The following is a 23,314-nucleotide window of genomic DNA, read 5'->3' as shown; positions in this document are numbered from 1 at the left end:
GGGCGTGCATATTATCTTCTCAGATCCCCATCTCCACCCTCTCGTCCAAGTATGCTCACTTCTGGTTCCAAAAAACCAAGATGGCGACAGCCAAAATGACAAACTCGAGGCTTCGTTACCAATGGGTGACGTCACGGTGGCTACGTCCACTTCTTTTATACAGTCCATGGGTACATATTCCTGCCAATGGTTTCATATTATTCCACTGATCTACAGGGGGCTGTAATGCATCAATAAAAGCAACAATGCCTTAAGCAAAGGCAGAGAAGAAGAAAACTGCTAGCAAGTAAACATGGATGTAAACAATGCAGGTTTCAAAATGTTAAAAAAATAAATCTGTAAATGTTTTTTGAGGAAGGAAACCTCAAAGATACACACAACGCATTTTGGTGAGTAACACTGAATGTAAACACACACCTTCACTCATTTAGTCTATTAAATGTCAGGAAATAGTGGGGTAAAAATACAGATCACAATTTAACAGCTCAAGATAACATCTTGTTCTGTCCAACAGGCAGTCCAAAACCCAAAGATATTCAACTTGCAGTGAAAGTTCATATTTGAGAAGCTGCAGAAAGAGAATGACTGTCATTTATGCTTAAATTAAATTACTTAAAGTGGCTATAATCTGTATTTTTTTCATTAACAATGGATCGCCTGACTATGTGTGTGATGTGAACGGGGTCTCATGACAAACCCACGAGATTTTTCACTCAACCCTCCAATTCCCCTTAACTCTACAGAGGTTTTGTGCTTTTCTGTCTGTTTAAGTTCATTGTTTTGGTTTCATGGACCCCAACAGTTTTCAGCAAAAAGCTCTGGTAAACCAACTGTACGCCACCTGCCCAGCACCAAACGGCAAACAGACAAAGTTAGTGACTAGCTGATACATAGTGGAGCATTTAGCAGCTAAGGAGCCAGATATTTCCCTCAGTAGTTGGACTAAAAGAGAGCTAAAACAGAGTGAGTAATGGACTAACATTCATCAGGTGAAACACAATCTCCAAATGACTGATAATATTACTTTGTATCTGCAGGATGTGTAAATGAGCAACTGTTTACTGTCACGTTTTCCATAACAACTTGTTCAGAGCTTGTCATGCTGCCCCAGTGTGGCCAGAAAATGTTGGTTTAAACAAACAATCCAAATTGTTGACAATCGTAATCGTTTCTGCATTAGTTTCAATATTTTCAAAGAAATCAGGGATTACATTGCAAATAGCCATCTCACTATCTAGCATGATATCCAGGTTGATATCCACAATCAACAACAACAGCTGCATCAAATCAAATCAGTGATCAGCTGGGAAACCGCTGCCTCATGCATAAATAAAGGCCACCCCCTGGCCCTTGTGCGCTCTACGCACCTGATCTTACTCACACAAACATTAAAGGCCTTATCTAACCAACTCCAAGCGCAAGTCACACTCATATGATAACTTATTCATGTGCGGGAACATGCAAGAGACAGACCATAAATTGCAGGTGACATATGGATTTTCTCCCCTTGGGTGACGGTGACGGGGAGATGAACACATGGCTGCACAGACGTGGCAGCCAATGCCACTGAGCTCATTGCCCCTCGTTGACCTGAGAGAGGCCAAGGGCAATAAGTGATGAGTGAGTATGTTTTTGACCCTGAAGAATCTCACGCTAATACAGCATCCATACATGTCTTTTACCCTCCCCCCAATTCAATACTACACAGTCTGACTCACCAGCTGCTCTCACAGAACAGAGCGACTGTTTTCACACTGGCTGAATAAGACAATGCAGGTTTTGTTTTCTTTTTGTTTAGTCTGTTTGATGTCAAAAGAGATATGAGGTAGCAGATGTGAGCGCTTTTTTCTTTTTCTTTTACCGGGGCCCTTTCTCAAACCCTGGTGATTAAGTGAATCACCTGACACAAAGCTAGTTCTAAATTAGAGCTCCTTCTCTGCCGGTGAATCTTGCCAGAATTGTACGTCGATGGATGCTGTTCCTGCAGAGGGACCATTAATAGTGTGGTGATCATCATCGATTTCCCCCAGGTAATCATCATTTGTCACATTTTAGACATCCGAGGGTTTAATGCGGCATCACAAATGGCTTTCTGATTAATAGGAACAATGCTCCAAGGAAGCAGCAACACAGAAGCCGTTCTCTGTGGCGCCACTGCTCTGCCAGGACGACCCTTCTTTGTCGCCTGTTTGGAAATTCAAATATACAGCTGGTGTAAAGCACGACAACACCGTGACCTAGAGCAGGGAGGCAAACTCAGACCGAACAGCAGAACAGGGGAACAGGACATTTTTGGGATAACAATTCCTAACTCTAAGAATGCACACACAGACCAGCGCTTAAATGCCAAAAGTCCATCAAAATTAAAGCACGTAGCACGACTCTTCTCCAAAACTCCATGCTTTATTCACCAAACATTTTCCTCATATGTTATGTGACTGATAGATACCAAATATACAAAACAACATTATCGTCATCCCTTTTTTAAACAACTAAGAGTCTCCAGCCATGTTAGCAGCTCTGTAAGGCTGCATTTATGCTAGTGCAATGTTTACCATGTTCACCATCATAGTTTAGCATGTTATCATGCTAACATTTTACTATTTAGCAGTAAACACACAAAGTACAGCTGAAGTTGATGGGAATGTCATTAATTTTGCAGGTAATTGGTCATAAATTAAGTATTTTGACTTGATGGTGCTTGAAGAAAAATGTCATTGCACTCCTATGGCATTGTCGGACAGTTTAAAAAGTTTAGAAAATAATCAAAATTGTATCTGAGATATCGTCTTTTTTATGCCATGCATTCTTCTTCGTTATCAAAACCTGGTGCCTACATTACCCACAATGCAACGCGACCACCGAAAGTGCAGTTGGACACTGTGCTAGTAGCTAGAGCCAATGTTGCCTCAAGCCGCTCGCCTGAAGCAGAGATGAGTAGCGGGCTACAGAGGTCTGGTAAGCACACTTCTTTTTAACTCCACACCCCCAGATTTCTTTCATTTTCAGACTTCAGCAGCAACAGAACCACAAAAGAAATTCCTCTGTAAGGAAAAGATGATAATAATGTTGTTTTGTATACGTGGCATTTACAGTGGTCAGTCAGTCACATAACAAATGTGAAAAAGCATGGTGTTCTGGAGAGGAGTTGTGCATCTCGTTTTAAGCTTAATAACAACATGTATAAGGAATAAAGTATTTGACCTAAATCATTCAAATGTGCTTTGTGCCGCTCAGCTTATAAAGACTTTGAGGAGCGCTCAGAGATGCTCCTCTCCTCACCAGCACCAGAGGTCAGGACCCTGGACAGCTCCATTAACTCCGACCTCTCTGCCAATCAGCTCAAGGAAAAAACGTCTGTCAGCGCGGCAGCAGGCGACTTTGGAGTTAGGCATTAAATAAGTACGGATCTCTAACCCTCTGTGGAGTCTAAACCCCGGCTTATACGCAGCTGTGTCACGTGTCACATCCGCTCCAGCTGTACCTCATTTGTGCCTTTGGTTTGATGGGTCAAAGGTCCCGCTGTTTTGTCTCCTCATCACACTTAGGATGACACTGAGATCCGGAGATAGCTGCCCTTCGCTTTAATCTCCCTGGGATGAATTTAATCTGAATTAAGGCCTGGCCATGCGTCATTACTTTTTATATACACTAGACTTCAACTGAGGTCAGTCAACATTTAACTGAAGTGCAAAAAAAAACAAACCGCAGAATGAACAACATCAGCAGTTAGAGAAGTTTGTCCACGATGTGACTAACGGAAGTTCATTATGTCCACTTAACAGTCCATTATTCAAATAGATTCACTAATAAATAACAATGTGTTTATTGATTTTGTTTAATTAAATAATGGATCCTACAGCAGAGACACATCATCCTCACTCATACAGAGAGCTTAAACCTCATGCGGCAGACAACATGACACTGTATAAACTGTGATTTATCATTCACCGGTTTAACCACCAAACCACATCTCACATTTTACTCTCAGAATTTTGACATATCTATTCAGAAATGCGGAAGTCTCTTTAAGACACCACTAGATAAATTATTAATTCATGCCGTGGTCACACAAAATAACAAACAAACAACAACAAACTCCTTGTTACTCAGGATAACACACAGAACATTTTAACAGGAGAGTATTTTCTACTAATCATAGAAACTAGTGAAAACTGTACACAGCAAAGATGCTTACTGAAATAAACCCATATCATAGGGCTGTTGTATTGCTTTACATTGGATTGTGTAGCTGTTTGTGTTTGTCTTTTTTGTGTGCTACAAATATTTCAAGGAAAGGTTAAACATCTTAGTATATATGCTTATTTGCTTTCTCCCATGATTCACATGAGAAGATTGATACCACTCACATGTCTGCATGCTAAATATGAATCCACTGCCAACAGCTAACGTAGCTTAGCATAGAGACAAACAGGGGAAACAGCTAGCCTGGCTCTGTCATATTTCCCAAAATGTTGCACTTTTTCTTCAAGCAATCTGAATTTAATATGAACATGAATACCACTCCATGAAAACAACACTGGACCCAATAATATACAAATCTTATCCAATGTGGCTTTAGTGTAAAACATTGTGGACATTTGGATGCATTCAAACAGTAAGAATATTCATTCTATTCTAATAGAAAACAGGAACTTCGTAATTGTATATAGCAGTTCTGATCTGTTTGATATGAAATCATTTTCTTTCATTGGAGTTCAGCACAGGATGTGAGACTCTAAGACTGTGTCAGGCTACTAAGACAGAAACAAACTAAATCCATCATAGATTTCAGAAAACCAATTCAACTAAACTTATTGGATTCTTATTTGAAGGTTTAAAGCTTCTGAAGTACGACACATGAATGAACTGTTACTGATCTGCTGTTGATAAAAATCAACATGGAATTTTCATGAAGAAGGTTTGTGATTTGAATTATATAACAATAAATAAATAATAATAAACAGCTGCTATTCTTAAGCATGCTATATACTGTACATCTCCTGCACTCTCTGCCGGTAGAGAGTTTTTCACTCTGCATTTAGTTTTAATTTTATGACTTCCAGTTTCAGTGACCATACACTACTTCCTACATCTGAGCAAATATTGAATGAATCCATTGAATCTTAATGATGGGAATGAGAAGCTCTTTTCTCTTCTTTTCATTATAAAACTTAGAAGATGGGTGGATTTCAAAATACAATGATTTATAAAGCTTTAAACCATAGCTTTAGCTATGACAGCTATATCTAAACGTCAAGTGTGACTAATGCACTATCATGTGTTAAGAGCTGAACATTAGGCAAGTATTTAATAGCGCAAAACCAAATAGCAAACAACAGGCACAATAAACAGTTTACTTTGAAAGCTATTCATGGTCTGCATAAATTGAGGGGATTAAACACAAACACATTAAACCCAGGAGACCTTAGCGAACCTTCTGTCATTGTATATGTATGAACAGGCCCTCAAGGTCTCTACCAACCCTTCTTGTCTTTTTTTTTGCCAAGACATTTTCTCTGGTAGATGTCTGAATCAATGACTTTCAAGGCAGGAGAGAAATGGAAAGAGGAAAATAAAGCAGGCAGAGAAGAGAGAGGCAGGCAGACAGAGAGAAAAGGAGTTTGTGTGAAAGATTTAGAGGTTGAGATTGAAAATGCATAAAGGCAAAAGACGGCTTAGCTCCAACCCAAAATCATTTGGCTATTTTTCTGACAGCCAGGACTTTGAATTGATTTCAAAGCAAAAAAAAAAAAAAACCTTCACCAAAACTCCTTTGAATACATTACACAAAGAAAGTAAGCATATTTGAATCCGAATGGCTCCGTAGACACAAGACCGACTCTTGAGTGTGTAACATGAAGCAAGTTGATGTGACAGTTTTACAAGTTTCCCCAGAAGACAAAAGCAACTCTGTCACTGGATGTTATTCCTGTCACTTCATTTCTGAGTCACATCCTAGAATTTATTCTTGGCCATGGAAACAGCTGTTTGACAAAAAAAATCTTAACTCAAGGTCCACTTTCTAGTTCTACAAGCTTTCTCCAGTGCTTTCAACTGCATCATCTCAGATATCTGCGACTACACCTTAAAGACAGGACCGGAGCCAGAGACGAAGTGTGTAACATCACGTGCAACAACTGTAGGTAAAGTTGACATCAGCTGTCTGTGAACACCGGACAGAAAGCGATCACAGCTCCGACTGAGAAGGGTTCAAAGGTCGTCGACTGGGAGGCAGTGGACGACCAGAGAAAGATCAAGGAGGCTGTTCACTTCCAAGGCGAGGGCCACATGCTCGACAGAGGAAGCCGACCTAGCATTACCACTAGCGAGCTAATCTGCTTGCATGTCTACTTCCTGCTGGTCACTAATGGCTATGCAAGGTTTTTTATTGTAAAACAGAAAGTGACTTATATTTACTGGATGTTTTTACGGGAGGTTTTCAAAATCTGATGTATAATGTCATATTCTGGAGGGAGGTTAATTTGTTACAAGTCTTTATCTAGTTTGTCTTTCATAATAGTTTTTATTCACAGTGGTGAGGTAAGATAATGCTGTGTCCAAACTAAATACACGTGAAAAATAAAGAAGGGTTGATCGACAAGTTGTTTTCCTTTGCTCCAGAGAGTTTTTACAAATTTTAAACACATTTTAAACACAGCTCTTTTATGCACTTCTTCACTAACCACCTTACAGTCCAAGTAGACGAGCTAGCAAGGTTAGCTATCTGTCATGTGACCCTCGTCTTGCAGGTCGTAGCGGTTAGTCAGCAGTCTTTAAACTCAGACGTAGTGCTGCCGTGCTCAGGGGCATCAGAGGCAGTAAGTGCTGCTAACCACAAAATGCTGATGCAGTTTAATGAAAGTGTAGCCGTGCATTATGGGAAAGGGAACATGACAAAAACATGCTTTAAATGGTGCCCATTTGCCGTCACGATTACCCATAATTTTGGGCATGATTACACAAATAAATGAATCAAAGTAATCTGTGTACTATACTACACACTAATCAATGTTATCAATCAATTATATAAATTATGTAACACGTACGCTGTAGTTGCCGTGATTTCATTTAAAGACCAGACTTGCTTTTTTTTTTTTTTTTTTCAGTTGAAAAGTGGTCTAATTATAAACCCAGTATTTACTTCAGGTCACAAACTTACAACAAAGACAAGGCAAGATGTCCTCGCTCATCCCCCAGCCTTTTCTAGCACAATGTCTTCTCCAGTTTCACATGAATTATTCATGGCAGCAGAGATAAGGAATTATGTAAAAGAAGCAGCACATAAATCTCTGTGGTTAGGAATAGTTAATCAGAGCATCCCAAGGGGAGGTGATAATGCCACGGAGTATGCAGTTGAGACGGCTTCTCAAAGTTACTTTTTCAGCTCTGCAGCTTGCTGTGTGTGTGGTCCAGGTGTGGACATGTGAGTTGGTGAAGGGTAAGGTCACTCAGCTTAGTATTTTAATATTAGTATTTTAAGATTGTAACATACACCATTTGGTTTATAATGGGCAGGAATGGATGCTGATGAGAGAGATGAGTTGTTGTGAGAGGATAAAAGAAAAAAGGAACTCCACAGCACTGACTGTCAAACGCACCTATTTTGATTTCTCCTAAGAGCCTGGTTCACAGGTGTGCGTAGCTTTGGTTCACACATAAAGACACCAGCAGCACATCGACCTCTATCATCCTATCTGCTCCGGGAAATATCTCTCTGCAGAAATGGGGTGGATTACGTTGACCTAGTGTGACACGGGTTACTGGAGCAAAGCGAGTGTCAAAATGTGACAAATCTTGCTGAGCCCTCAGTTCCCAAGTCCCCTTTGTCCACTCCCACCTCCATACTAAAGAGGCACTCAGTCACAAAAGGCAGCGCAGTGGTAGAGGATATGGATTTAACAACAACCATGGGCACCTGGTTATGTTTTAAATGGGGGAGCAAACTTGGAAAGATACATAATTGGCCATCCTCCCCCCCCAAAAAAGGTAATTTACGTAAAACACATTTCCTGCATTTCTACACCACCTAACCTCTTGGATTAAGAGGAGCCGACTCTTTGATTCGTGTCCTTTGCGAAGGTCCCATCTTCACGGCCGAAAGTTAGTTAACGTTTACTCGCAAATCTGTTTGGCATTTCGGCAATATTACAATCCTACTTTTGGCTAATTTAATGTTTGGCTGGAGTCAGTGGGCCAAGCAGGTTCAATCAACATACACTAGCTTGTCTTTTCCTATGATCTATTTACCGTCCATGATCGCAGTTAAGCTAAATGGCATGTTTCTCTCCTTTGTAAAGAGTCAGACTCCTGTGTGGTTTGACAGACTGTGACTGACAGCATGCTGGAAAACGATCAGCGGCAGGTTTGACTGAATCAACTCAAAGGGTTGTTTTCCACTACTTGTTTTTGTCAGATGCTGAAAATAGTAAAATGATAATTGACATAAGCTGCTTAAATATAATCACCTGTTTGCGGGAACTGTATGAAGATATGTTTATTTTTTAAAAAGACAAAACGTGGTTGGACAATGGGGATGCATTTGCTCCACTTGCTCCATTGCTCAGGCGCTTATGACAACAACATGGTGGTTTGCTGTCTGCAAAGGCTAAAAGACGTGCTTATCATCATCATTTTTGGTTGGGAAACTGATTATTCATGAAGAGTTCATGAAACTTGGTGGAAAGCTTACATCTGGCAACACCTAGGGGAGCCCACGCAGGCGGGCCAGAGACGAGACTTGTAAGGACAGAAACGGGTGTGAATGGAGATCAGCTCTGACACACTGGCCCCGATATGTGAGGCCAGTGTGGGCAACGGCCTGTCAGGTCGTAGGCAGAGATGGCTCCTCATTGGACTGGTGTTAATTATGGGGCCAAAGGCTTTGCCAAGGCTATTTGTCATGATGAGAGCTCTGGCAGGCAGAGGACACAGTTTTATTTGGAAATGTATGATCCCCCATAAAGAGAGAAGACAATGAGAAACTTTCAAGTTCCTGTACAGGATGTGATAATTCATTTTTTTCCACTAAATAAACTTTCAGTACAAAACGATGGCATATGTGCACTACATTAGGCTGTTTAGACATTCAGCAAGTTGACTTTTTTGTGTTATCTTTTAAACAAACTATAGACTGGGAGCCATCTCCGGTTAGTTATCAATTATTCACAGGACAGGCTTTTTCTTTATGTTCCCCAAAATAATGACAGTCCAAAATATTCCCTGATAAAAGGGCCGATTCAGAATAGGGAAAGTCCATCACGGTGCGCGGCCTCAGACCATTACGGTTTCACTCTAAGTGCAAACAGTCTCCACATGAGTCATCTCGGTTTTCTTTAGGCCGGCTGAAAACGACACTGGACTCGTTTTTTACTTTTAAATGTATAAACTTCACCGAGGATACATGGCAATACAAAAGGGCCACGGTGTCCTCTTGCCCCATCATCCTTCACCGGACGATCATTTTTGACACAGGAGGGGTGTTGAGGGGTGCATGTTTTCTGGATCACATGCGTCTACCCTGCATGTCCGTCACCTGTCTCCGGCTCCGGAGCCTGACAGGGCAGCAACGCCATCTCTCTGGATAATTAAAGCTGTGAGTGCAGACTGACATGTCCTGCAGTGAGAGGCGAATGCTCACAGAAGCAGAAGTCCTTCTGTATCCAACTTTGCCTGCTACGATCTCTTACCTCATTAACTCAAGCAGCTCCGATCTAACGTTGCCTGGCTTCTGCATGTGTGAGAAAAGCGAATCTGACGAATAATTACAGATAACTAAAACCTATGTCAATATCTTATGTTGCAGGCCAACTATAATGTGTATTTATTTAATTGTACAGTGCAGTAAATGCCATCATCATGGTAATTTGTAGGGTGAGGGTGAGTTGTACAGACAAAACATCGCTTTTAACCCCCTGGCGTTAGATGGCTCCAACAGAACAGCAGGTATAATTATTATTCTAATTGGGGGCAGAACTACCAATCATGGGGTCCAACAGTAAAAAACCAGTGATATGCTACAGTGTTGCTGCGGACTGCATGAGCAGTGTGAATGCTTAAAACCCTGGCTGTTTCCCTGTTTGTTTCATTAGGTCACGGTGACATCTGAGAGCAGATGTTCAGGCAACACATCCCACAACAACAACAACAACAACAACAATCTACCTGAGAGCTGCAGCGCGCACACATTCACTCTCAACACACAGACACACACACACTCTTATCTTCGCTGCTGCATAAACGCTGCCTCATGTTCTCCTCCTCTTTCATCTCATTGTCTTTCTCTCACCCTCCCCTCACTGAGAGCATAACACAAAATGGAAAAAAAAAAAAAAGTGCTGACTGTGAAAGGGATGACGCAGTAAACATAGCTGCTCTGAATATCTAAATTAAAATTGGCCTTGTGTATTGTTTGAATTATTCATAATGGAAAACTGGATGCAGCTGCTACTACAGGGCAAGAGAAAACCTCTGAGTTACAGTTACAGTCGGGTAGGTTACTCCATTTAACTCACTAAAGTGTTAAATTATATTTAATGAACTGTAGTCCTATAAAAGCATTTAGAGACATGGATTAAGTTTTGCCATCTAACCTACAACACCATTTCTTAATGAGATACTTTAATAGCAGTAGCAGTAAATGTGCAAACAAACAGCAACCTACCAAAGTGCATTTAACAGATTATAGCAGACTCAACTCCAGATCAAGCCGGCAAAGCCAGATACACAGTATATACATTATGCAGCATGTACTCAACAAATATACACAAACAACAATGTGTTCATGTACAATAAATGATTACTTGGTACAGTACTTGATCAATGTTATAATTAATTACATCACGCAGGCCATCACCTAATTGAAAATCTAAATTAATGTTAATAGTCATATATATGTTGACATATGTGTGAAATTACTTGACGATGCACCAGAAAGTGTTGTAGATTGTAGTATCAACACCCTGTACCCGGTTTCATGCTATCTGGTTTAAATAGAAATGTATTTCCATCATCTATTGTTATCTATCATGTGATGAGTTTTTTTGTCTATTTATTTGTTGTGGTGTTTTTGTTGTTGGATCTTTTTGTCATTTTCTGTGTTGTGGCTGTAAAGACTACATTTGGGTAAAAGCAGAGACCACGGTAGTGTTTGAAAAAGTTCAATTTAAAATCTTGTAAAGTTAAAATTTTCTGTAACTAAAACACTTTTTATCCCCCTCAGGATGAATTGTAATTGCTTTGATGAACCCCTGACTTTTCCTCTAGCGCCATCATCAGGTCATAATTTCAATTTGTCCAATACTTTCGTAGTTATGACCGAATACCTGCAGAACTAATGAAAATTCCCATCAGCCTCAGGTGAACTTTGTGTTTAGCGCCAATTAGCAAATGTTAGCATGCTAGCATGCTAAACTAAGATGGTGAACATGGTAAACATTACACCTGCTAAACATTAGCATGTTAGCGAGCATTGCTGTAGACTCCTGTTACATAATGTGGCAGAATACGTCTACATTGTCTTGTATTCAGGATACATACTAGCATTATAGTACTATAAAAAACATGAAAAGCCACATTATTTTATTCATTGCCTTAATAAATGCAAATTAAAGCAAACTATGACACTCTGCATGTTTCTTTTTCTTACTCTTGTACTGCTAATATTTTACATGAATCACCTATGGCACGGTGTCAAACAGCGCAAATTAAAAGCTTTTAAGTGCTTCCTTGTGCTCATTAGCATAAGTACTGAATGGTAGGGACTGTGACAGCTCTTCAGAAGACAAAGATAACCTCCTGGAATGACGAGCCTTGAACCTCACCTCTCGAAGGGATACGGGAGAGACAGAGGGAGTGATCTCAGCTGCCGCCTGAATGAGGGCACCTGGTGTGGGCCGTTGTTCTATCAACCCCTCCCACTGAGCCTTTAAATCTCATCCACTTCATGAGAGTCACGTCTTCACTTAGATAATGAATTATGGATCCCAGCCAGGGTGATATTCAATTTTAGATGAACTGCATATCTTCATTTGGTGACAGTGCCACCGCTGCCATAAGGGACAATCCCTTCTCAACAGCATGAACCCAGATACAGAGGAAAAGCTCATTACTATCTATATTCATGATGAGGACTTATGCAGCGTGCGCTTGATGTGTGCGTGCACACTTGTGTCGTACTAATGCTGTGTAAGCACCGTAAATGTATGTGTGTGTGTGTGTGTGAGTGTGTCTGTATACTGTTTGTATGTGTGAGCGTTGGTGCTTTCACGGGAATGTGAGAACAGAAGATTTGCTCGACTCTGGAGCAGGCAGGTTAATTCTGCATGGTCTTTCTAAATGTAGTCGCAACAGAATGCACCCGGCTGTTGTTCCTTCTGCCTGAATACACATGAGTGGCCAGACTGATCTTTCCCCTGCTCTTTCTGCGCTGAAAAAGACTAAGATGCTGTACGCAGACATGTATAGTACATTTATGAGAACATGGACCAATAGTCTGTGTGAAGGTTCAGTGCAGCGTGAGCAAATACAGAAAAAAACACTGTGACGAGTGGCCTTCTGCTGCTGAGCCGGTGCTACACTCTACCGTTCACATTAGTCTCAGTTCATAGAAATATACCTATTGTAATGGTGCTTGTTGTTGTTGCTACATTCAGGCCATTATTTCGCCAAAGTGATGGGCTAAAAATAGGCTGGCATTTTAAACATTAAAAGGGTATTGCATAATGCTACATAACTGTAGCTGCATGAAATTAGATGGCAACAGCATCACAAATCTTTAAAATCATTGTAAATAGAAGAGGAAAATACAGCACATGTGACAAAGAAAACAATTAAAGGAGCGCTCTGCGGATTCACTGATTTTGCACGTTATAGTCAGTTTACTATCACATGGCTGTGTTGCTCTGTTATAATAAGTAAATAATAATTAAATATTAATAAAAAATTATACAAACTAATATTTAACCATAATACTAGGTATTAATCAGATAAACACTAAATAAATGGAAAATAAATGAGTAATGTCCACACTCTTATTTGTGGTTAGTCTTAAAGAATCTATGTTTTGCTCTGTGTATGTGACATTTATGTAAATATTATATAAACAACAATATTTGATCGATTTTTCTAAAAACCATCCTTGCCGAGCCACGAAACATACTATTAAGATATTTTATTGTCATTGTTACAAATGTAAATGTAATTTTGAATGAAGTTTTCTTACTTTTGCATCAGAACTCGGAGGTTCTGGTTTCGCCGGCTCTCTGTAAAAGAAAGATGTGGGAATTTAGCAGGCAGGGAGGGCCAAACAAAAGACTGAATTACATTATGGGAGGTGTAGGATCAAGAGAGCTCGACCTATATTAAAGTCAGGATATCTCGAGGTCATCTCTTTTGACCATTCGTTTTTTCAATATGTGAGTCCCCCAGATTCATGGAAGTGCTAAATCGCTGGATCATTCCTTCAAGAATGAACTGTCTTCTGTTGTCTGGTTTACCAAACAACCTCTCTGTTGATGCACCTTCGTCTTCTAGTCTTGCTGTTTAAAAAAAGTCCTGGAGAGTCTTAATAAAGGGCAAGGATTTAATGTGCTGATGCCTGCCTGAGAAAGGAGTCATACCATGCATATCCTGGAATGGCAACCTCAATTTCATACATTACTTCGGAGAAAGGTTAAACTACTGCGATCTCAGATGAGATCAGTCCGTAAAAAGCAAGATGATAATCCACTGGAGAGGAACTTTGATGCCACATTCGTCTCCCTTGTGGCTGCCGGAGAAGAACTAAAAACAACACATCACACAGTGCGCTCCGCTTAAGACATAATGAGACGCTTTAAAGAGCACATGGTGTACATCTGGCAACTCTGGGCCTCATTTTGGATTCAGTTAGGAAGATAATCGTCCTAGCGTGCAATTGCATTCTCTTCCAATTCTAACAAAGTCTAGGGTGTGTGGATCAAACAAACCAGAACTTGCATCCAACTTGGATTTCTTATGGATGTAGGACACTGACTCTCAAGCTGAAGCTCCACTGACAGGTCTCCTTGGCAGTATATTAAAGTGCATTACGTATGAAGGCCAGGGTATACTTTATTAGTACACATATACACACTCGCACTTACATGTACATACAGGTGCTCGCACAGACTGTGTATATTAGTCCAAACATCCATAAGCACCCCCAAATTCACACACACACACACACACACACACACACACACACACAATGCATAAAGCTGTTTTAAGTGACAAAGCATTGTCCTTGGATGCTCAGGCACACTTTGCCGCAATGTATTTGAGCAGACCTCCTTGCTGTCATGCTGCAGTAGTGCGGTCTACTCGTTATCTTGTGTCATGTGACAGCATCTCTGAATCATTTGGCCCTGGGAGCTGAACCAAAAGGGGAAAAAACTCACAGCCGCGGCTAAACTCAGATGACAGGGAAAGCGAGCAAAAAACAATGTCCTTGTCCCTCCACGGATTACATAAGAAATTCCACCGATGTCAATCATGCACTAATAGGCACTGTCCTCCAGAGACGTTTTCTCCGTAGAAAAATAGGTACAGCGTGTAAAGCAGCACACAGAATTTGGCAGATGCGAGCATGCATGTCTGTGTGTGTGTGTGTGTGTGTGCATGTGTGCAATAAGTCAATTTAGAGCCTCTTCATTATAATTTAGATATGTTTAACCCTGTCAGCATAATGGCGACAGTCTATTTTTATGTCCTGTGTGCACGGCAGATCCTTTAAAGAGACTGAGCTAGAATGTGATGTTGTTTGTCAAGAGAGAGAAAATAGAAGTGGAGTGCAAAGGGTGCTTCAAGGTTAACATTTAAAAACAGCTGGTGAAACAGGTGAGCTTTGAGGATCAACTTTACAAAAAAAATGTAATTCAAAGATAAAAATCTATTGCTTACTTTAATAGTAGAGCCTCTTCTAATTCTCAGGACGCCCCTGATAACCCTTATTGGTAAGCCAGTTGTCTGACATTTGAGAGGCGGCATTGCTGTCAACTTCTGACTTTTATGTCAACAAGTCCAGTGTTAAGTTTGCATTCCAGCTAGTTAGCTTAACTTGCTAACGTTAGCACTGATTCCCACCGGATGTTGCTTTTTGTTCATGTTATTCCAACACTTGCTGAGTCAGCAGCAGTTCTTGCATACTTAGTGTTGTGTTCGTCCCACATTATAGAAAGGAGGTGGTCTAACTAGCATCCAGTTGTGAAGACAGCAAATGACCGGTAGTCCTGTAACCTAACGCGCAGTAACTAACGTAAGGACTAACAGAGTAACATAAGGAGTGCTCAAAGCATCGGCTAACAACGTAATTCTCCAAGCTGGTTAGCTACCCAAAACTTCCCTCCCCCTGGAGAACACTAACATAGGGGCCCGATCACTGCAGAAAAACACATAACACTTACATTTCTTCTTTTTGGTAATCACCAAATAAGTACACAAATCAAATCAAACACCAATGAGTGATGTACTGATTGTGACGTATCTTGGATTTGCAGGTATTGTTTGTTTTTTTATTATTATAGTTTCTGCTGGACAAACATTAACCATCTGATACTGTACAACAGTGAAAAATGCTGGATATTTATGGATAATAAGGGCCTTCTTCTAAAGCAAATCATCACAGTTAAGAATAGAGTATAGAATAAGTAAAGCTAGTACCTGTAATTTCTCCATCTCAATGTACTGCAATAAAAACTCTGTTCCATTGCACAAGAGGCACTCACAGAAATTACATCAGTAATATGAGTAAACGTAAAATAGATCGACTGAGCGGAAGTGGATTGACCAAAAAAAAAGTGAAATACATTTCACTTCAAAAAACAACTTCTGGATTGCACTGATCATCAGTCAGTATGATGTATAGTATTGTGAGGTATTGTTGAGTTTGTAAGGGCCCACTTTACGATGAATAAATCCAGGACATCACAAACAAAGAAACAATAAAAGCACATGGACACAAAGCAATTGCTTAACCATCTGTTCTGTGTGTCTTTCATTATCTCATCTATCTATAAGCAGGGCTGGATGATGTCAGTGACAGCAGACTCAATGAGCCACCATCTGAGAGAGAGAGAGAGAGAGAGAGAGAGAGAGAGAGAGAGACTGCAAAGACAAGGCACATGACACTGGAGGACATGACAGCAAACTGCAAACAGCTTAGCAACATCAAGGCGCTGCACAGGCGTCATGCTGATCAGTTACATCATGAACAGAAATATATGGCACCAACTTCTGTGGTTCAACAAGGACAGGAAGCAGCAACACAAACCAATGAGCCCGGCACTGCAGGTGGTCACTGGCAGAGATGGAAGAACATTGTGATTTTTTAGCAAAACAAGTTTCAGCACATGGGTTTTGTAAAAAAAAACAAAAAAAACAAAACAAAGGAATACAACAGAAATGTATCTAATAATTGCCTCTAGTGTAACAGCATGAACCACTAATAGATCAATCAGAGAAGAAGAGGACGCGGTTGTGAAAGGGCAGCGCTCTCAAACGATGCAGCGCGTGTGTGATGCTAGAGGACATTTACGGTCAGCAAAACAAGCCTTAAAGGTATAATATGTAACATTTCAGCATTAAAATGTATTAAAACGACTAGACCTATTTTGTCGGGTTGTGTACTTAGATTATCCCCAATGCTTCCAACAATGTACAAACCCAGAGAAATCATATCAAATTTTATTCACAGTAACCAAGAATTTCATTTGGTTGACTGTCAATGGCGTCATATGCCCTTTAATTAAATCTCCTCTAGTTGTTGTAACTTCTGGGGAAACACAGGAAACACCAGATGTTATTGATGTCATTTTGCAGCACAGTAATTCAGTAGAGACCTAATATATTGATGTGATATTTCAACATCGATCTGGGCCACTACGATGTGCAACTATGGCTCATGTCAGCAACCAAGCTAATGGGTACAGTTACGTTACAACGTTACAACAACGTTAGACACGCTCAAAAGGTTATTTTTTGTATGATTGTTTTGACCACGGACAACAGTGCTGGGCTACCGCACGACTGAATTTGCCACATAGCGTTAGCTACAGTAGCTGTATGGGTAGTCGACTCATCTTGCTAACTTAACATTAAAACATTTGCCAAGATGATAACTCTCCAGAGACCCATATTATTATAAACCTCTGAGCAGTGTTTAATGTCTGGTAACCCTTTAATTCCTGGATCCTATTCCATGTGTTTACTGGTACCTGAAGCAACACCCCACCCCCCCCCCCCCCCCCCACACTAATAATGCATTTTGTTTATGCAGGACTGATTGTCTGTTTCCACAGTACAGATAACAGTTAATGGCCCCATACTGGCCTCATCAAGTTACAAGGAGGCTCCACTTACTGGACGGACTCTCCCACCACTTGGTCACTCTTGGCCAGACTAACCACACTCACTATCTGTCCCTGTACTAAAGACAAACCCCCTCTGATCAAATGTCTGCCAAGGGTCTTCTAGAGGACAACACCCAGGAGACAGCTCCAAACATCTTATTGATCCGACAGCGAGATCAAGCCCGAGTGGCCAGCCTGAAGTCTGAGCCGCCACGTCCAAGACCGCGGGAACTACATGCAAGCGTCGACACAGCAACAGACATGATAAATAGAGGAGAATTCATCTCCTTGGGGTGTAATCCTCTTAAACTGGTCAATTTTCCACAGCAACATTTATGAAACCCCGGTCAATATCACTGACAAAGTGAAGAAGGGCTTATGCCATTAAAGCCTGGATAGCATCACACATAAATCTCACTCACAGTGGCAAGGTGGTCAAGAAAAAGCTTGATAAATGAAGTGATATGAGCGTCCTCTAAAACGCTTTAAGTTTATTGTATTAGGGCGAGGTTGTGGCTGTGTGGGTGCGTGAGTGGGTATCCATTTCAGGTGAGCCGGGCCTGGGAGTATCAGCTGCAGCCATGCACTTCTCATTACTCTGGTCAGCCTGCTGTGAGCACTCCATCACGCACAGCCATCATGCTGCTGTCAGGCCAGCTGCACCAAAACACACACACACACACACACACACACACACACACAGGAGGAGCATTCGGTAACACAGCTTATCACCGAGCCTTTCACACCCGAGAGCTACCGTCAAAAACTACGATCAGCTGCATCAGGGGCACTCGCGTACGTGATGAGAGAAATCTTAATCGCTAAATTGATGTGTAGTTGCTGCACTTCCTCTCGTTCGCCTCACTGGATTGGTGTCTGCACCGCTGAGTTATAGCTTTAAGAAGGAATAGTAAACACTGACTGGACGGTGACCGATGTTGTAATCAATACAAATCATCTGTACATTATGGTCAAATACTGTAGGGACGTATTCATCACAGGGTTTATAATTGGTCAAATGATCAATTGATTGTGATTTACTGATTCATGAATTATTATATTCTTTAAAACAAGTAAAAAGCTGTGAAATATAATTCCTCTCTGTTCTACAAGCGTAGCACCTTTCAGCTCATTGTTTTGGTCTTTACGGCCCCTAACTTTACTGTGTTGGTTCACTCTCACCGCTATCTCATCAGTGTTGTTTCCAGTCGCAGCATAAACATCAACTGTACGAGGTGATAATACAGCTCGTTTCCACTTCCAAGTGGTCAAGAAATCTGTAAATGCAGGTTTGATATAACTTTTAAAGCAGTGGTTTGGCAACAATCGAAAGTACAGCGGTGTAAAAGCAACTCACAATATTCCATATTTCGCTGTCGTTTAAAAAAAAATGTGTTTACATTCACTATAAACAATCTAAACATCATATTCTTTTGACTTGTTAGGGTTTCAGCCTGCGTTGAGACACTGTGCTGCCTGAAGAAAGTGGTTTTATTGTAATTCCAGTGAAGCTTCTCTGAGAGGTCAAACAATATCAATACACACTAGTTAGTAAGAAGCATGTATTAATGTTACGGTATATCTTGTCCATAACTGGGGAAATCAGATGTCTTGTGTTAAACCTACAATTCTGCATGACTCAAATGTCTTGAATGACTGAAAAGTGATTTGATTAGGTGACTGATAAGGTCCATTCTTTTTAGGGCCAGGCCTAAAGCAGAAGCTATACTAGAGGAATTCAATTAGTTTATCCCTTTTTGTAGGATTTGGCATTGTTGTCTGACAGTGTGACCACACAGGACCACCCTTGACCTTTCACAAGCTTAAAGTGAGATTTGATATTGAGGGGATTACAAACCAAAGAACAGTGAGAAACCATTTGTATTGCTCTAATACCAATAATCAAAGAAAGAGAAATAGCTGTGTGCTGAAATCTCAAAGTGGCATTGGCTTAAACTGATAATCTGACAGCTATTGTTGCAGCGGTTATTCTACACTTGGGCTTCGGCTATGTTTACGGCCCCATTGCACAGAACATAGAGAACAAGCCAATTTTTGCTTCCAGTGGCTGAATGTGCTTCCGTTTGATTATTAATGTCTTTTATTGCATGTCTTCTACTATGTAGATGAATAACGTAAGGAAACATTTGCAAACACTGACACAAAATAAAATATAAATGGTGCTGTATGTAGTCACATTAACTATTTAGCACTTAGCTGATGATATATGGACCTTCAATTGTGTCGGTCTGCATTTTGCTATCAAGCATATGTAAAACATAGCAGTACAAAAGCGACATAAAATCTTCCATACGTTAACCCCTAATACCAGTAGTGTAGATTTTTGATCATTGGGCTTATGTTACTGATAACATCTATATACATACAGTATTTATCATGTGTTCACAGGGTTTAAGTTGTGTGTGTGTTTAATTTGGCCTTTAAGAAACATATTTTTTGAAATACAAACATTTAAGCTTTAGACAGAAGGAAAAAAAGTGTTTTGTGAAGTGACTGCAGAGTCTGGCCGCAAGGATTCCTGACATCAGCACTACCGGTTGATCACATCAAATAACAGGCTGTGAGTCAGCTTGCTGGCTGGCTAGTTAGTTAGAGGGCAATGATTCAGATTTACTTCTGAGGCAAACTTAAAATTCATGTATATCCTGCAGTGGTTTCTGCTGATGAGCAGATTTGCTTGGAATCAGAGGATGATACATTAAGTGATAAGCGGCTGGTTAAAAAAATAAGAGGGATTTATGTGTTATCTGTAATCTGTTAGTGGGTGCTGATAAGATAAAGAGGTTACTTAGTTAAGCTGTTTTGACAGAAAATTAATGAAGGGGGGAGAAACAACATAAAAAACATTGAATGGAAGAGACTTTTGAGATTTTGTTATTTTTCCAAGGTGACTTCTAGATACTTACAAAAGCACTCATTAAAGGTTTTACTAATAGAGAACGACAGAAGTTGTCCTTTTTCCCTTGACTGTGTCGCTGATGGTCTCGGTCAGCTGGGATCGCGTACCACTGGGATGAGAGGAGCCATATGTCATGGGGGAAAAAATAATAATATTCACTATTAGCATACCAAACACCAAGCACATAAATAATGCAAAAGTTACAGTTTCTTTGTTCAAGGATACATCACTCAGAACTATAGATCAGCATTTTGGGTGCCAGCGTGCGGAAAAGTCTTTGATAATGAAATGCTGAATGCAAATCCTGACCACATGTTGAGCCAGAGGGGAGGCCTTGATCTCAGAACAATACAAAGCAATAACAAAGCTGGCTCGATCAATAGAGGAGGTGTCCCATGAATCAAACCCGGCCAGAACCGACGCTGATGAGTTTTGAAGAATCGATTTCCTACAACTGCATTTTTCGAAGGTGCGGCCTCTACACCCTTAAGTGTAATAAAAAAAGACTTACAAGCACAAAATCAAGGTGTCGAGACCCAACTGACACTTGACCATTCGCTAAGCCTCGCTCCCGCTTAGTCCGTTTTTCCATTTTCCCACGGCACATATGCAGTTTACAATGATAACGTGGCAGATTTACCATCAAAATTCATAGTAATTTTTCAAACAATGGGTTCTTGATTTCAGACAAAAGTAAATACAACTAGGCTTGTATTTTCTAGTCAACTTTGCCGCCTTGAATGACAACTGGCAGGTTTTATCAGTTATAGCTAGCTAGCTAATTAAGTTAACATATGCTAACATTCCAGCTGTTTGGCTGCTTATCTTACATATTTGTTGTTTTTTGAAAGAGTATGTTTCCACTTTTAACATTACAAGACAAAATGCTTCGAGGATGAGGACTAATTAAGTGTGTTAGGCAAACGTAATGCTATTTCAGATACCATTGCTGGGGTTGCTGGCGTGTAAACTTCCCCAAATCCAACAAAGCGCAGTACCAGAGCTAGCTAACATTAGCCTAAACTCTGACATGCGTATCGATTACAAGTCTATGTAAACCAATTCAACATGTGAAAAAATCCAAAAGTTGACATGTTGCTAAGCTATGATTTGTGTTCGGGAGCTGACGTTCAAGAGAGAGATTTATAGCTGTATTTCACCAACATGTTCATCTTCATCAGCAGCGGGAATGGCAGCGTCATTTAAATGCTGGCGATCAAATAAATTATCAACAGAAATTAATCACCACCACCAACAACCTCCTCAGATTACCGCAACCACCATTACTTCAGCTGACATTTCCTCTGTGTTACACCTGTTTGGCCGAGTCCGGCTTCAGCTTGTGACAAATGAGCCTGTCCCGCCCTGTTTACCCTCAGGTACCGCTAATTTTCAAACCCAGGCCTCCCTAATTTTTAAATACATTTTCTGTCAGGTGTTTACTTTTTCCATCTCCTCCAGGCTGCCGCTACCAGCAAGACGAAAGAAAAAGAGAGGAGCACTGCACCTTATGGTTTATCAAAAACTGAATGAAATGAGAAAGGAGGAGAGGAGAAAGTCTGAGTCAAACTGAAATTTGAGATGAGTCTCAGTGCGACAGACTCGGTGCCAGGATGGCAAGAACATTTAAAAGAAGGAACAGACAGTAACAAGGGCAAAGACGAGGAGAAACACTTGAGAGAAAAAAGGGAGAAAATAAATGAAGAGGGAGCATTTAGGATAGAAAACTGCCAGCTGAGAGTGAAAAATAAAAGTAGGTAAACAGAAATGTGTGGGAGAACCATACACAAAAAGGATTGTACAGGATGAATGAGCGAAGATAAGTGATGAGGTGAGGCTGCTGCGCGACAGACGTGTCGAGCTTGATGTATGAGCCTCTTGTCTTAAAAACACTGAGACAACCTGACAATATGTCTCACTGTGAGCACACGAGGAACAAAACTGGTGGGTGTTAGTGTCTCCGAGTCATGCCTGAAAAAACTCTCACTCCTGTGGGGTGCGTTACATGGAGCAGGCGGGAGGGAGGGGGGTCTAAGAAACCATGACGACTGAAATGTGATGTCTTAAAGTTAGATTTCGTGGGAAATGGCAAACCACACAGCAGGGCCCCGTTGCAATCACAGCACAACAATGCCAAGCATTGTCTAGCACTTTATGTAATATCACGTCAATGAACCTCAAAGTAAACCTCTAATAATAACAAGTTTCATCTGTGATTTCTTGTGTTGTGTGGCGTTTTGAAGAACAGCCATAGCCTACATGAATAGATGAGCCAAATGCTGTGAAGGCTAAAAACAGAATTATTGCATTATCAGGTGACTTTGCAAAGGCAGTGCAGTTTCATCTTATTGTCATACTGATTGAATGAAGGCCAGGAGTGATGACATAGCAGTGGGGAGTGAGAGGAGAGTTTATCCTCTGGCCTCAAGGAGGGACAAAGGACAATGGCTGGAGTACACAGAGAAAGAATATATAAACATCTCTCCGCTCAGCTCTTTTCCATGCTTATACAATCATCCCTTCCTTCCATTCTTTGCCAGTATAAACCTTGCTTTACTTTAATGCTTTGAACACTGGGATGAGGAAAAGGGAGAACTTGAAAGCCCCGTCAGGCTGAGTTTGAGGTCCCAATGAGGTTCTTAATGAAATCCCAGCGGCCTGTTTGTCCATCAGTTTGACAGCAAATCGCGACAGAGCCGCTCAGTTAATAGTTTGGTGGAATGAGACAAAGCTATTGTGCTTTTGAGCTATTTTCTTGCTGGACAGGCTTATTTAACAGTTTTGGCTGTCCAAGTCCAAGTCAAGCCTCAAGTTCTTAAGTACAAGGGCAAGTCACTGTAGATCCTTCAGGTCTCTGATTGCTGACAAATAAATTATGTTGCATTTGAACATATTCCTTTTGAAAGTCGTGTTTATACATAGCTGAAGCCAAGTTCCTTTCATTCGTAGGCCTAATAATTAAATACTCAAGGTGTGGGGCTACACTAGGCCTGCCTGACACTGTCTTTCAAAGGAATAGCTCAACATT

Source organism: Enoplosus armatus, chromosome 8 (assembly GCF_043641665.1).
Source record: "Enoplosus armatus isolate fEnoArm2 chromosome 8, fEnoArm2.hap1, whole genome shotgun sequence".
NCBI lineage: Eukaryota > Metazoa > Chordata > Actinopteri > Centrarchiformes > Enoplosidae > Enoplosus > Enoplosus armatus.
The sequence above is the reverse complement of the archived record's forward strand: the minus strand, read 5'-3'. Positions refer to the sequence as shown.